General features: G+C 38.8%; 2 protein-coding genes across 3 annotated transcripts in view; both read right to left on the bottom strand.

Moving 5' to 3' along the window:
• LOC105226437 (ATP synthase subunit b, mitochondrial) overlaps window positions 1-13,548 on the bottom strand; it is a 459,686-nt gene that overhangs the window by 316,352 nt on the left and 129,786 nt on the right. The gene's annotated exons all lie outside the window — the stretch shown is intronic.
• LOC105226508 (protein rhomboid-like) overlaps window positions 1-13,548 on the bottom strand; it is a 43,285-nt gene that overhangs the window by 6,846 nt on the left and 22,891 nt on the right. The window contains exon 1 of one of the 2 annotated variants that reach the window (XM_011205400.4): window positions 4,473-4,552. The exons of the other annotated variant lie outside the window; for it this stretch is intronic. The gene's annotated coding sequence lies outside the window, so the exon portion shown is untranslated. Of the gene's footprint in view, window positions 1-4,472; window positions 4,553-13,548 lie in introns of those variants that run through there. 2 annotated transcript variants of the gene reach the window in all.

The raw sequence follows: 13,548 nt of genomic DNA, 5'->3' as shown, positions 1-13,548 counted from the left end.
TGTATGTTTGTGTGTTTGTATGTGCAAATCTCTGTGAGTGTCTGGAAATGTAAAAGTTCTATCTAGTTCTATTTTATTTGCGACAATCCAAATGTAAAGAGTGTCAACCGCACCGCCGTCGCTGTCGCCAAGGGCTTGAATGTCTTGAATGCCATGCCGCGCGAAACGCCAACGAAGCGGACGGCGGCAATGGTGTCAAGACGGCTGCCAATAATAGACACGCCAGCGCTGTAGACGCGCTCCAGACCGCCTTGAAGCAGACAGGCAGTCAGCCAGCCAAATAGTTGCTTTGTGCGCGTATGCGGCGCGGCTAGACATAGCGTGTTCGCGAACTGCAGCGAGTTGGAACGGCTGATGGAACAGTAGGCAAGGAAATTGATCAAACCTCGAAACAACTAATATGGCAAAATGATAGGAATTACCTAATATCATTATAAATTTCAAAGCCTTTCAAAAAATTTGATCTAACCATGATGAGGCCTTTAATTAGATGTTTTCAAGTTCTTATTCGTTGAAGACCCTAGTGATGTAAACTTGAAATCAATAATATTAAACTACGAAATTCTCACCAGCGTTAGACCACAGTGCATCGCATTAGTACTATTACTAAGTCTAAAAATGAGAAGGAATCCATGCTCCGCCAATGTTACTATTATCGCATACAAAAACTCAAGAACGCACATGGCAACACAGGCTGGCGCCAGCGACGAAAACTGCAACCAAAAAACGAAATCCAAGTAAAATTGGAAAAGGAAAAAACAAGTGCAGGAACTGACATAGAAAAATGCTTTTGGCAAGCGAAAAGGACTGCAGTTCATTTGCCAGAGACAGCACACACACATACACATTAATATTATATCTTACGTAATTCGTAACGGAAACCCAACAAACTAAAATAATTTAGTCAATTTAAAGTTGGAGCACCATATAGATGAATCACACCACGGAGGATAAGATTCGAGGTGAATCCAGATGATTCACACTACGGAGGTTAGAATTCGAGGTGAACTTTACCGCCAATAAGAATAAATGAACGAAATCTGGAAACTTCTCTTAGTGACTAGTATTTTTTAGAAGCACTTTGCCACAACTGCTCAAACACTCTTTAAAAATAGACTGCTTGCATGCCAACCAATCTCTTGCAGGGTCCGTTCTCAACGTTTTGGCAAAGTTCGTTTTGGCTAACAGGGGTTGTTATGACCGTAACCGGTCAACCTTAACTGCGTTATTGCCAAATTTGTTATCCTTCAGCGTAATTAAATTTCACTCATGAGTAGGGGGTAGACGATAAAAGAAGGATTTAATAACTGATCTCTGTACTTAATTAGTTTGTGAAAAATGTTTAGTTAATTTATTATGAGGTCGTGAGTTTATATGAGAACTGCATTCTGTAAAAGGAGGATTTCCAGCAAAACACGTATTTGTAGATGTCCATAGCTGCAATTTGAAACCGTAATCGAAATTATAGTCTCGAAGTATGGATACCTTGGAATTACTTATAGTAAAGTATAATAAAAATCCGCATCACGTTATCAGCCACCAGTACCAGAGGATATCGGTTTTAAAATATACTTATTTTTGCCTTCTCATAAACATTATGTAGCCGCTTAAAATTGAGCTATGGAGATTGTGAATTTTGTACGAATCTATTATCTTTGTAGGTAGATGTATTTCGGTCCCAAAATAATCTTTTGATATAGCTTTTAAAGGTGCCGTTTGATGACAAGATAGTTGAGCTAAGCAATTGGTGTAAATAATAAGAGATCCCGAAATTAAAGCTTGAACCAAATGTAATAATTTGAGGAAGTAAGTATATATAGCGTTTCAAAGTTAGAGTGCTGAGCGAGTAAACCAATTTGACAGTCGGACTCAGACAGAACCCAACTCTCAACGTCACTGTGGGTCTTTTTGGTGGAGTAGAAATTCAAACGTTAAGATCACTGATTGGCTAGACCTCACTTGATAAAAGCAAACACAAAATAATCGAACGAAATTTATCGCCCGGAGGTTGTGTTGATTTGTGCTTTTTAGTTTTCTTTCATTCCAAAGTGAACGCAGCATTTCAATCTGCAGTGAGTCTCAAGATTTTTTTTCAATATTGTTTGTTAGTGGCCAATAATAATAGTCGATGCTTAGATTGCTTTTATTTCAATAACAAAACGTGGACATATAAATAATTGGAAAGAAGTTTATGTGAGGACAACAAAGGCTGATGCTTTGAACACCACCATGTGAATTATGTCTTTTGACTATTAAGGGAACCGGTATTTGTGTTGAGATCCAAGTGGTTTAATTAATCCCGTCACCTTTCCAAAACTACATTCACTTATCGAAATGGCGACCCCATCGTTAAAGAAAACCTAACTAATATCAAGGTATGGAATTTTGAGGATTAACTTTTATAATACACGATTAATACGATTAACTTTTGTAATGCCTAAAAGCGCTTACGTAAGAAGATATGGACTGTGCTTTTTTTACACAGTTTCTCCTGCTAATATATATACGAGGATTGCTTTTTATTTGGCGGGATCTAAAAACCCGAGTGTTATAATCTGGCAACCAAAACTTTATGGTAAATGGCAATTGACAAGCAGCTCACGACTTTCGATATTAGACCAAGTATCCTTTAGGTAGCCAAAGAACATCCGTCAGAAGATGAGCTAAAGTGACAAAGCGAACTATTCCCCCCAGGGTTGTGCGCTGGGTTTGGGACCCGCCACGTATAAAAGTCCTCCAATGAAAAGGAAACAACAGCTTCGGAAGAGAAATCCCCCTTTTGATCGCATCCGATGCTGTTGTTTGTTTACGGCTATAACCGTGTATGCGGTGTCTACGCCAGTAAAGAAGAAGAAGAAGTCTAAAATCAATTGTTGTTTCAGAAATGATTATTGCTGTGCCCAAACTGATATTGCAAGGTCGTTGTACGACCTATCGTTGAGACAACTATAGACATTAATAGGATGAGCATACATTCAATATTCTAGAAAAAAAAAATCACGTAGGGTCCCACAGAATTTGTCAATCGCTCAAAAACGGCTCGTGTAGATAGAAATGTTAAAAACCCCGATTGCGCTACTTCGAAACACGACTTTCACGTCAACGTTTTTCGATGCCTGAAGAGGCAGTTTGTGCGTTCAAAACACAAGGTTTGGAGATACCTCAATCAGAACAACAAGAACGTTTCGACAAATGTTTCCAACCCATGCAAAAGTGTATAGATCTTACTGTAGAATATTTTGAAAAACAATAAAGCGATTTCCGATAAAAATAATATTCGTTTTTATCCTCTAGGAACGAAATATAAAAGGCAACCCTCGTATTTGCATATTCATAAAATATAAATAAACGCTTTGTTATTAATAACGGTAACTTATCCACCACAAATGCTACCAGCTATATGCACTGCGGCTTGTAAGTGGCGTCCTTTTAAATTATTCGCACAGAAAGGTGTCCTTAGAACCTTCGTAAGCACTTGTAATGATGATTGCACACCAGTGGGTTTATCTTATTACATAACAGCTTAAACAGCCGGCAAACAGAGTAACAAAGTTTAAACTTCGTCGGCGAAATAAAAAAGCAATTTGAAACATACATTTGTGTACATATGCACAAATACACGTGCGCCATCAAGCAAAATGACGGCTATAAAAGTTTAAGCAAACGCTCGCCAAATGACTTCTGCAACTGTTTATGGAGAATTTAAAAAAAGTTAGACAAAGAAAAATTACTATTGCTAAAACTCTGCTAAAAAAGAACACGACAACACAAGCACTTTTATTCTGCTGGACTCACTGTTGGCTGGGAACTCGCACCGCTAGTACTGCTGAGCCAATACCAGGTAACTGTATTTGCGTGTAGGCGCTGGCGAACGTGTCCTGTACATTACGGTAATTTCCTTATAGGTTAAGTTCCCAGACGCCAAACCGGTAATGGCGCAGTTGTCTCGCTGATTAGGGACACAATGGACGTCAGCAATAAGGAGCTGAAAGCTCAGGCAAACAGGAGCGGCGGAGCGCAGGGATAAAAGCAGAAGCGCTACACGAAACTGGCAACAATAACAAAAGGAAATGAGAAGAACACGAAGTGGAAAAAGGAACGAGGTGAGTTTCAATATATTTAAGTGGTTATTGTGTATGTGTGATATGGTGTGGTGTGTGTGCGCGGACAAGTAGACAGGTGTTTGCGATGTTGCTGCTTTGGCTGGTTTTGTTGCCACCACTTGCACTGCTGTTTCTGCCTCTGTATCGCATTTAGTTACAAACAACCGTATACTTTCAAAACCGTTCACTTCACCTTCACTTGGACATATTTATTCTACTTTTTCGGCATTTAAAGCACTGTCTGCCCCTTCCACGTGCCACACAAACGGATTTTTGTACAGTTCTTTTTTTGTTGTTTGCACTCCACTATGCACTCATTTGTTTGTTAGCTTGTGGGTGTGTGTGTGTTGGCCGTTTACAACGTTGTACCTTTGTTGGTTCGCAAAGCACCGTTGTAAATATCTGCGTCCTGCGGCAGCAAGCAAATGTGGTCGACTGAAATATTAGCCCTTCTGCAGCGCCGCAGACAGTTATGTGCAAACACATACACACATACATACATGTATACACATCACTCATCACATGACTACTGCAATAACCCTCAACCTTTGTTTGTTTGGCTTTTAGTTGTTTTATGCCAATGACTGTTGACTTATTCAAGAAATCGTTGAATTTTAATGCCAAATCGATTTTGTCAATTACCAGCACTGGAGAAATCTGAATGCATGCACACACATGTATGTGTTTAACATCGTAAATTTTATAAACATGCCGTTGTTGCATCTAAATCGGTTGGGCTGCGTGCGAGTTTGAGCGGGTGGCTGTATTCGCGTTTGAAGAAATCAATTTGTATGACAACTATATGCCATAGTGGTCCGATATTTGTGGTTCTGACCAAAAAGCAGCTTCTTTGGAAAAAAAGGACTAATTCAAACTTTCAAATCGATTTTCAAAAACTGGGGAACGAGTTCGCGTATATACAGTAAGATGGACAAACGAATATGGCTGAATCGTAGCAGCTCGTTACGCTGAACTTTTGTATACATGTGTATATAAAGGGTTTTTCAATAGGAACGCTACAAAAGTAGATCCATAGGGACAGCAAACGGCGCCCTTTTACCTGCTCTTTCGATATTTCTCTTCAGTAAGGTTTGCGATTTCATCATGGAAAGATATACGATCCAACGGAGTCAGTGGCCTCAACTTTAAGAGCGCTACGTCCAAATTATGATCGTCATACTCGTGCTGTCAGATCAACAATTGAGCGTCTAGTAGACAAATTTGTATCCACTGGCACTGTACAAAATGTTCTCGTGCCAGTGAGACGAAGAAGTGCCTGTAGTTTCGAGAATTTTGATGCCGCTAGCGGCGCATCAATTGAGGAAGACCCAAATCAGTCTATCACAAGACATTCTCAAGCGTTGGACATCTCTGTGACATCGTTGTGGCGAATTTTGCGAAAAGATCTTGGCTTACAACCGTACAAGATCAAATTGACGCAAGAGCTGAAGCCGTTTCATCACCAGAGTCGTCGTAAGTTCGTGAATTGGGCTGAGCAACAACTTGAAAATAATCCGGAGTTTCATCGAAAAATCATCTTCAGCTATGAGGCTTATTTCTGGCTGCATGGCTTCATCATTGAGCAAAATTTACGTTATTGGTCAGGCAGCTATTCACACGTTCTCCATGAGTCACCATTGCATACCGAAAAAATTACGGTTTGGTGTGATTTATGGGCCGCCGGCGGCGACATTGGCCGTACTTATTCCGTCATGATCAAGACTGGCACATAACTATGAATGGGAATCGCCACCGCTCAATGATAACCAAATATTTTTAGTCCGAATTGAATGATATGGACTTGGACAATATGTTGTTCCAACAGGACGGTGGCACAAGGCACACAGCGAATTTTACAGTCGATTTATAAAAATCCAAGTTTGATGAATGTGTTATCTCACGAAATGCCCCAGTCAATTTGGCTGCCTTGGTCGTGCGAATTGACGTCGTTAAGACTATTTTCTGTGGGGCTACGTCAAGTCTATGGTCTATGCCAACAAGCCACCGACGATTGATAAACTTCGTACGAATATCGAAAGTAAAATTGCAGTAGTATCGACCGATTTATGCTTCATAGCCGTCGAATATAGATTTCAGCGTCTAGAGTTCTGCAAACGTGCTCGTGATGGCCATGCTAAAAGAATCGGGTTCCATATATATTGGCGTCGAACGTACTTCCACAAGAATAAAGAATTTCATTGATATCAAAACCGTTTTTATTTAAAATAACTTTTGTAGCGCTCTTATTGAATAACCCGTTACTTTATAGCGGGTGCAATGTTTCTTCTGATTGTAACAAACTTCGAGGCATTCAGGATATAAAACGAGTGAGTGGGAGATAGAAAAAAAGTGGTAAATGGGTATATGGAGTAAGAGATAAATATATGTATGTATATAAAAGTGACAATGTGTAAATAAGTATACCATATACATATGTATGTATTATAAATATGTACTTGTGTGTGCCTATTGTTTATTTCTGCCTAAGACGCTTCATTGCTTCATTTCAGCTGCATTAAGTGCACAATTGAATGCTTGAAAATACAAAGTAAAACAATGATATTGTACAATAAAATGCGAAAAATGCTTGAAATTTCACACGCATGTTGCGTGCAAAACTCATTCGTGCCGCACGATGTGGCAGCTTAATGCTTTATTGGCATCATTGTGGATGCGATTATTTGATTGTGCGCTTTTGCTGCCCACAACAACAACATATACACATTCAAGACATACTATGTATGTATACTTAGGCACCTCGCTGTAAAGTTCATCAATTAGCAACGCTTTTCCTTTTCAATCGCAGCGCCATCAAGTTTCAAATATTTTTCTTCAAAATCTATTTCATTTTCCACACCTTTCTCATTCACAAAAGACTACGGCGAGAGAGGTCTCTGCACAAAAGCTCACACATAAATTGCCTGCTCATACATATGTATGTATGTAACAACCGAAGTCAGTGGCATCCGCCAGCATAAACAACAGCAGCTGCCACAACAACCCGCTCACTGCCTGCCACTTGCCTCTCGGCACTTCACTTTGACGGCGGCTTGGCAGTCGCTTAATGAAATTAAAAATTACCATTAAAGAAATTACTTGAAATTGAGCGTATTAAAATGTCAAGCAAGACCGCTGCAGCGGGTGTGGGGCAGAAAGAAATCCATCAAATGAGAAATATGCGGAATAAATGCTCCAGTTGAACCGCGACTTTGATGACACTGCTGATGGGGCATTGCGCTGGCGAACTGCTTGAGCCGGCTGTTGCCGACTGAGCGTGCAGTGCTGCTGTTGGGGCTTGGGGCTGCGTGTGGCATGTAGCAGGCAATCAGCGATGTGCCACTTCTGTTACTTATGAACACGCCGCTGCGACAATGCTGTGAACGAGCGAAGCGCTGCCAAGTGATAACTATTGCAGCCTGTTGCTACATATGCGCACACACATACAAACGTATTGTTGCTGGTATATTACTGGCATTTGTGCTGTATTCTGCTGGTCGCGCTGCGGTAGATGATATACCGATCGCTTTACGTTGACACTGTTAATGATGATGGCTGCTACTGCTCTGCTCTGCTTTGTTGTTGTTAACTGTATTTGTTGCAATGATGACGGCACGCATTGTTGCATACTCTTACGTGTCGCACACGTTTGCTAATGTCTATAAATTAATGTATAGGGTAAGACCGATGTCTAAAGTGACCGTTCAAAATCAAGTTCTTGTGAGAAAAATTTCTTATTGGAAACAATGATCTTCAGAAAGTAAGGCATTGATTATGCCAAAACACTCCGAAAAACTTAAGCTATAGCTTACAAACTCAGCGATCAAAATAAAGTTTTTGTATAAATTTTTTTTTTTTTTTTTTTTGTGAAGGTTATATATGTATAAAAATACATTTTTTTTTAATTTTAAATTTCATTTAATATTTCAAAATTAAAATTATGTTTCCTCAACATATTTTAGTAGTTTGGGTCTCAATAAATTTTGCAAGACGGGTATGGCCACCCTTGCCCACCTCTACGCACATGGGAAACTGCACATATGACTTGACTTGACTTATTCTTTGGCCGTTTTTCATTTATGTCATATTATAATCGCATTTAGCTTAATTCGCTTGCCATCAAGCAAAGACGAATGCCTTGGTAATAGCAAAATGGGTAAACTTCATAGATACATATATGCATATTAGGGTTAGCCGAAAGATAGACCATTTTTTTTTTTTAACGGGGTTAGACCGCCGAAAAAACAGTCCTTGGTCGGATGAAATCCGAGTCAATTCCGGAGCGTAGAACCGGCTGTCGTGGGAATTGGAAAATATAGACTATCGTATTCATTGGTTAATATGAACCCATTGGTAAATATAATATATTTTTGAACTGAAAAATATGCCACCCAGATATACTTTTTCGAACTTGAAGAATTCTCAAAGTAAAAATTTTATCCTCAACGGTTGAAAAATTATCATTTTTTGTAACGGAAACGGATTTTTTGCTTACGAAACGTTGAATACTCGCCGACACCTTTTAAAATTCAGTTAAAAAATTATATTTGCAGTAATATATATTTGATTCTCTTTTAACATTAACCCATGAATAGTTTATTTCTGACACACCCTAATGTTTGTTTTTACACGTATTGACAACGCAAAAACACCACCTTTACACACTGCCTCCTCTTTTTCAGCTTTGTGCTCTGCTACTGTGGCCACAACTTCAAGCTCAAATTGTCAAAGCGGTTTTTACAAAACATTTTATTGCTGTTGTTGTTATTGTTGTTTAGAAACTTTTTACTTTTATTTATGTTTTATCTTCACATTCTCTTTGCCGCAATCGCTACTGCACTTATTGCTGTTTACTTTATTACAACAATGTTGTTGTTGTGGTTGTTATTGTTGTTGTCAAATGTCTTTAATTGTGTGAGTTTTATTTTTATTTGGCCGAACCGTTATGGCCATTAAAATTTCTGCTCTTATTACCGTGAAATTACGAAAATGCGTGCGCATCCAAGTGCCATGCGCATGTGTGTGTGTGCGTGTATGTGAATACACTTCTATGCACGTATATAAGCTGCTGCAACAACAAACAGAGGTAACATTTAATTTTAATGAATACAGAACTAAATTGTCGCCACAAAGGCAAGTTAATAATTATAAAAATTTCTTTTAGTGGCACAATTGAAACCTAAGTGCGTGTTAGTAGCAACAACAACAACAAAACGAAATAAAAGAAAACAATTACAAACAGAATGGCAATTGCCATAGCTTAACGCCGTGGAAAAGTGAAAACCTTTTCTCAACGCCGAAATTTTGCTTGAGTTCCACACTTTCGAAGCTTATTAATATTGCTTAAAGTCCCACTTAAATTATCTCTAAGTAAATTTAAGCGTTCGTGTGCATTTTTTCTTCTTATTTTATTTATTTTTCTTCTTCTACTTTTTCAATTTCGCTGGTTCTTAACATTTTTGCTCCCATAAGATAATGCCGATTTCGTAATTGTAAGCGAACGTGTGGAGAAAGTTGCTTTTTTGTTGTGCTTTTCACTCATTCATTCGAAACGAAGGAAAAAGCCGCAATGATTCGATTTCGTAATTTAGAATAGTAAGGAAAAGTAAAAAAATTAATCCAGTAAAGCTTAGATACTTATGTTTTCAACAAACAGCACTTGTTGGTATCGAAAGCTTTCTGGCTCAGAGTGACATGCAAAAGATCCATGGAAATAAATGCTCTTAGCAAGGTTTACACGACTGCAATGCTAGATGTCCTAACTGGATACTAACCTATTGGTATTTACGCGGCGAGGCAAAAACTTTTATAGGACCCAACTTGTCAATGTTCCAGGGTGGAAAAATCAGGATACTTTCCCTGTCACTGTCCAGCTTTCGCCAGCCTAAACTGGAAGCGTTCTGCTTGCCATTCTTTCTACGCACCCGACGAAGTGACTGCTTTTTTAGCCTACAACACGTACTGAATTTATCGATTCGATTCTATTTTATCAAATGAAAATTTTTCACATCAAAACTACAACTGGCAACACTCCTTAAGCGAAAATGATACAAACAGGAAAGGCAAATATCATACTTCCAACCATTCTTTATATCCTTTAGCACGAATTAAGGATGAAAAATGCATATATATAAATGAAAAATTTTCCACATGAGCATTTTATTTCGATCTTTCAGTTTATATGGTATGTAGCTATACGCTTTGGTGGTCTGGTATCGGCCGTTCTGTCAAATGAGCAGCTTTTTAGTGAGAAATGGTCGGATGCAAATTGCAGATCAATATCTTAAAAATTTAGGGACTAGTTCAAATATGTACAAACAACTTAGCTCGTCACGCTGTTCATTTATATATATATGTGTATACTTTTTTAAAAATATTACACATTTAGAAAATCAGATTATTCTGAGTCTCTTCAAGCGAACGCGTTTCATGACGCTTGTGGACTTACTACATTTTTCGGAGGCTGATAGAGCTTTCTACTCTGTTTTTTAAGCAGTCATTGCCATATTCTGCCATATTATAAATACATCGAACACATTCTTACCTATATCGCTACCGCTTAATAATAACCGAATATTTTTGGAACGTATTGGATCGTATGGACAATGCCATATGTGGTTCTGACAGGACGGCGCCATAAGCCACACAGCGAATTTTACAATCGATTTATGGAAATCCAAGTTTGGTGAACGTGTTATCTCACGAACTGGCCGAGCCTGGCCCAGCGATTGGATGCCGTTAGACTTTTTCTGCGTCGTTTGCACAAAGATATTCTTAAAAAGAGGCCGGAATTATGGGCCGACAACTCTTGAGTTTTGCACCATGATAATGCATCGTCGCATATTGCATTGATTCTTTGTAAGGTTTTCGCCAAATTTTCAACCAATGGCGTGTCCCAATCAGCGTATTCGCATTATTTAGCCCCGTGTGACTTCTGGCTGTTCAGCAAACTTAAACGAACGCTCCGGAGAAACCATTTTGAGTAAAGTGAAAACATTAAACACGAATCGCTAAGCGCCTCGAAGGCTACTCTGGAAATTGTATTTAACAGCTGTTTCGATGATTGGAAAAAAACGTTGACGCAAGTGTATTGGAGCCAAGGGGGATTACATAGCTTTGAAATAAAAATTAATTAGGAAGAAGAGAGAATTATGAGCAAAGTCTTACTATTTTTTGTACATAAATGTGGAGGATGATTTTTATAGAGGGTGAACAGCTTTTGACACAAAAGCAGTCATATTATTTATAATCGGAAATAATATAGCTTTTTAGAAAATGTTTTATCTATTGAGTTAGCAAAACGTTCAAAAACAGGGCTTCTTTATTTTATTATTTTTTTGGCTTTAAAATTTTCAAGATGTGGCAACGCTGTTCAAAAATATTTTCAATTGTAAGACGCCTTCTTATTTTGTAGAATATATATTCAAGTTATCACTTCAATGGATTTAAAAATTTCCAAAAGGTGGCAACGTTGTCACTTTTTCTTTATAACCAATCTTATCAGCTATGCAAATTCTTGCCTTCTCTGCGTATGTTAAATTTTGTTGCATTCAATCAAATTTACTCCCGTGTCTGACGAAGTTTCGAGTGAAAAAGTAATGCCTCAGTACTTGCATATATTCATATTAAAGAGAAGTGTTGCTATGAAGCTCATTTGACATATAATAAATATTTTTTTTTTGTCAGAAGTAGGAAGCCAAAGGTTAACTACCCGTACATATGTATACCTAAAGTGTGTTTTTCACGCATTCTACAAATAACAATATGATTATAAACACATACGTACATATGTATTGCTGTACCAGCTTGTGAAACATGACTTGAAATGGGAGCGCAAGAATTTAATATCAAAAAATATTCAACAACTTTGCTCCAATTTCATTAAGAAAATGACGAAACCACAACAAACTTACGAGTATTTAAATATTTAAGTACACAAATAAAAGTACATAGCTGATACCTACTTACTTAAGTACATATGTACACATATGTAAGTTCGTGTATCGCCGCTCCACAGGTCGACGCATAAGCACGCATGCGCAAAGCGCTAAGCTCACACGGGCCCTCGATGCTCTGCTGGCGTTCGTCGACAACGCCGAAACAACTGAGAAAACAAACGTGCAAATGTGGGACGCTGCGCAGCGCGTGTGGGCCGCCATGTGCCGCCACACGTTACGCAAAGGTAAGTAAGTACAAACTCAACAGTTGCTGCTACGAAACTTGCTGTAAGCATACGAGTAAACAGCCAAACATATGCACGAGTGTCTGTATGTATGCAGATATGTGGCTAAGCGAAAATGCAGAAGTGCCGCCGCCAACAAACGGCCAATGTGAGCAGCGACATGTGTATGTGTGTGTGCGTCTTAACATAATTAAAGTTTAATTTCTCAACACTCGGCGGCACAACAATGGCGACACACACACACACGTGCACACGTGGAAGCGCTCAGATGAAGCGGCAATTGTGGACCTGCACTTGTTTGGCGCTTCGCTTGTGTTTACATGTGTGTGTGTGTGTGTGTGTCCACCAAGCATATATGTTTCATAAGCGCTCCAACAACAACAACGCAAAACACAATTTTGGGTGGCGCTTTCTACCTTTTCTTGGCGTTTTTGTTGTTTCTCGACTTTTCTCCCTCATCATTTCGATAAGTGTACAACAAAAGCAAAAATCAACACTTTAATCGTGTTAACAATTAAAATCGGAATGGAAATAGAAAAACACAAAGGCAAAGTAAGAAATGAATTAAAATTGTACAACAATGCACAACAACACAAGCGCTTTCGTACAATGCCACCCACAAGTCTAAGCTCAGCGCAACAACAATCACCTTGCTAGTCGGGCTTTCACACACTTACTCACATGCATACAAGCTCGCATTTGTGTTGGTGAGCAATTTCGCTGCATTTTAAGAATTATGAAATAGTCGAGCGCCCATTTACGCATTTACGCGTGGCAAGTGCTTGGATGTTACTTTGAGAAAAATTTCTTCAAGAATATTTTCGCTCCTCAGGCGCGCACATTCCCCTCACCCCTCTTTGACATACGCAATTGGGAGTCAACCTACGCGCAACATGTTGCATGCCACATGCATTTCGGTTACTTTGTTAATATGTGCTTAGTCACACTTTTGAATGTTTGTGTGTGTGCTTACTTATGGGTCCATCGCCAACACCGTTCTCCTTAAAGCTCTGATAATAGCATTATTATGTTTAAGTTAAGTGCTTTTATGGCGTTTAATCAGCTTTACCACTCACGCTGCGGGGTAATGAATTGCATTTCCAAGCTGCTGGATGCCACTAAATACGCGCTATAAGTTAACTTTTGTGGGCGAACTCTAACCTTTTAGCTAAAATATAAGCATTCCGTAAGCTCTAATTTTATCTTGAGAAGGGTAGTTTGTAATGCAAAGGAGAAAACATCCGCGATGCCAAAATTATATTAATA

This window comes from Bactrocera dorsalis, chromosome 5, assembly GCF_023373825.1.
Source record: "Bactrocera dorsalis isolate Fly_Bdor chromosome 5, ASM2337382v1, whole genome shotgun sequence".
Taxonomy (NCBI): Eukaryota; Metazoa; Arthropoda; class Insecta; order Diptera; family Tephritidae; genus Bactrocera; species Bactrocera dorsalis.
The sequence above is the reverse complement of the archived record's forward strand: the minus strand, read 5'-3'. Positions and strand labels throughout refer to the sequence as shown.